The 3,400-nt window shown below is 48.8% G+C and overlaps 1 protein-coding gene across 1 annotated transcript in view; it reads left to right on the forward strand.

Annotated features, from left to right (window-relative positions):
- Rpgrip1 (RPGR interacting protein 1) overlaps positions 1–3,400 on the forward strand; it is a 56,480-nt gene that overhangs the window by 45,419 nt on the left and 7,661 nt on the right. The window lies entirely within an intron of this gene.

A 3,400-nucleotide genomic window follows, 5' to 3' on the forward strand; every position in this document is an offset into this window, starting at 1 on the left:
ACAAAAAAAAAAAAAAAAAAAGAGAGAGAGAGAGAGAAATTGCTGCTTTAATTGATTTCTTTGGAAGTCAGAATTTGTGCTGAGGAATTGCAGGAAAATCAAGGTTATTTGAGTGGGGAGAAACAATTCAAAGACTTAAAGATTTAATACGACAAGCAGTTACACATTTTTGTCTTCTAAACGTTTACTTAATTTTTTTTTTTGTACTGGGGATTGAACTCAGGACCTTGCACTTGTAAGGCAGGCAGTGGCGCCACTGAGCTAAATCCCCGGCCCTACCGAACATATTTTTAAAGAGATTATGTTGTTATCTTGGGAAATATCCACAGACAGATTAAAGCCACAGGACATTAGAATGGGGCAACACCTAGTCAAGAGCAGTGGCAAACACTCCCAGCACTCGGGAGGCTGCAAGTTTGAGACCAGCCTGGGCTACCCAGTGAGACTCGGTCTCAAAAAAAATCAATAAAAAGATGACAACAAAAAGAAGTGGACAACACCTGCGCTGTCACGAAGGCGAGGCAAACGGAAGGGTGGGGAGGCGTGCAGAGCCAGTGAGGGAGCTGGAGCTGCCAGCAAGGTCTCTGCCCGGGCCGAGTCTCAGCTTCCACCTCAGATCAGCCGGCTGCACCCTAAATCAGCCACCTTATAATGCACCCTAAGTTAAAGCCTCCTAAATAAGATCCTTTTAGAAAAGCTTTGTGTACCCAAAAGTGCTGCTGGAGAAATTAAATATGAAAATTGAGCATACTTAAACCAAAAATCAGTTTTATTATCAAATTAAACTTACAATGCAGGCATATATATAATAAATCATTAGTGAATTTCCAAATAACTAGGCATGGTGGCATATACACTCATGGAGGCTGAGGTAGGAGGATCGCAAGTTTGAGTCCTGCCTAAATAACTTAGTAAGAAACTGTCTCAAAATAAAAAAAATAGAAAGGCCTAGGGATATAGCTCAGTGGTAAACACCCCTGGGTTAAAACCCTAGTATGGCCAAACATAAATAATAAGTAAATTTAAAAATTAAAAGAACTAGGCATAAAAGATAGAGTTTATCTAGAGCGGTGGCACCCACTTGTCATCCTAGCACTCTTGAAGACTGAGGCAGGAGGGTTGCAAGTTCGAATCCAACCTGGGCAATTTAGCAATGTAGTGAGACCCTGTCTCAAAACTTAACAAATTAAAAAGGGCCAGCGATGTCACTTAGTGCCACAGACCTGGGTTCAACTCCCAGTGCGGTGGTTGGGGGTGGGTGTTGTCGAACCAAAGTCAGTGTTTGATCTGTCACTCTTCAGTCTGGGCCAGACCTACCTCCCTTATAGAGATAAGGCGAGATTTAAGTAAGGCAGGATTTTTGTTTGTTTGTTTTGTTTTTGTTTTTTCCGGGACTGGGGATCAACTCAGGACCTCGCACTTGCAAGGGAGGCGTGGCGCCACTGAGCCACTTCCCTGGCAAGTCGTGCGGTGCCCGAGACAAATTAGGCTCTAAATGGTGTTGACGGTGGTGATCGTGGCAGCGGTCTTCTCCGATGGTCCAGTCAGTTCTCAAGGGTCAAGTGCTAGGAGCTGAAGGAGTAGGCCCGAAAAGGAGGGGATGGAGGCGCACAGGGGTCTGTTCTCTCCCACCTGCCAGGTCAGTGAGCAGCTTGTACAGAAAAACCCGAAGACCTTCCAGGGCTGGGTCTCAGCTCCACTGACGACCCCTCGCCCGGCATGCGTAAGCCCCTGTGTTCAATCCTCAGCGCGCAAGGAACACTGAAAAGATAAAGACCTTTCGTCACTTTCTTGCCACAACACCCAATACCCACAACTTACAGGAGGATCTGTTTACTTTGGCCAGGAAGCAGAGAGGGGCGGAGGGTTGGGGAGGGAGAGACGCCCTTCCGGGGCACAGACCCGCGACCACCCCTAACCAGGTCTGAACCCTGACACCGTAAGCTGCTGCTGCGTCCGGGGGAGCACAGCACCCCCACACGCATCCTCCCATCTGTTCACCTCTGCCCAAGCTCAGCCAGCGTCAGCCCCTGCTGGATCAGTGCAGGATTCCTCCGACTGGCTTCCCCTCTATGATCTGGAGGTGTCATTTGAAAACCTGAGTCAGCTCTTGTCATGTCCCTCCTCAGAGCCCTTTACCAACCAGCTTCCCAGCTCTGCGGTCCCACAAGACTTGGCCTGAACCCACCCTACAGTTTGTTTGGTCAACGCCCACATCCCTGAGACGGACCCCCCTGTTCTCAGCCCTGTGGCCTTGGGCCTTGCTGTACCTGCAGGCTGGGCTGCTGCTCTGGCCACTCTGCCTGCTCCCTCTGTTCTTTTCTGAAGGTCTTTTCTGTGTCACTCATGCGTCAGAGCCCTTCCCTCCACCCAGTATAAAGTAACCACTCCCACCTCCTCCCAGCACCTTCAATTCTTTTTTTTTTTTAATGGTACCGGGGATCAAACTCCGGTCCTTGCGCTTGCAAGGCAGGCAGCGGAACCACTGAGCTAAATCCACGGCCCCAAATTTTATGATTTTATGTGGGGTTTTTTTTCTTCTTTCTTTCTTTTTTTGTACAGGGGATTGAACTCAGGACCTTGTGCTTACAAGGCAGGCGCTGGCACCACTGAGCCAAATCCCCAGCCCCCTGCACCTTTATTAATTAAAAGCTATTAGAATTTTCACCACAACATAGTACCACCTGTTGAGTATTTATGTGTTTGTTTGTTTGTTTGTTTGTGGCACTGGGGGGTTGAACCCAGGGACTCATGCATGCTAGGTGAGCACCGTTTGTTACATCCCCAGCCCTGAGTTCCTGTTTTAACCCATCTTTGCTGCTACTAGAGTAAAAGCCCTGTAGGGACATGGACTTTGTGAGTGCCCTGTTCTGTCCCCAGTGGTTAATTACAACAGTGCCTGGCTTCAACTTGTCAAGGAGGCATTCATTAAACGCTGTTAACTAAGTAACTGGACAGGAATTAGTCACTCCACGTAGGGTGAGAGTGGACCGAGGGAAGCCAGGTGGAGCTGTACGTGCTGATGTCGTTTTCCAGCATGCTGGCCTGGCCAGGCACTTGGTGATGTCAGCAGCAAGTTTGGCGGTGGTATCTTGGTGACAGAGGAGGAGACGATCGGTTATTTGGGACCAGAGGCACCACAAGCCATCTGGGTGGGGATGCCTGTGTGGGCCGGGGAGGCTGTAGGTCTGGACCTCTGAGGACGTGTGTGAGATGAAGTAACTGTGCTACCGACCGTAGGGCAGCAAACACGGGATTTCACGAGGAGATACAGGTTCTCTGAAAGGTGGGAGCAGATTCGGCGATGACAGTCAGACAAAAGCACTCAACACCGAGGTGAAGCTTGCAAATGCTGCTGCAATTTTATTTCTAACTCCAGGTGTTTATATAAGTTTCAAGG

Source organism: Fukomys damarensis, unplaced genomic scaffold, assembly GCF_012274545.1.
Source record: "Fukomys damarensis isolate Sample0158 unplaced genomic scaffold, DMR_v1.0_HiC HiC_scaffold_17, whole genome shotgun sequence".
In the NCBI taxonomy this organism is placed as follows: domain Eukaryota; kingdom Metazoa; phylum Chordata; class Mammalia; order Rodentia; family Bathyergidae; genus Fukomys; species Fukomys damarensis.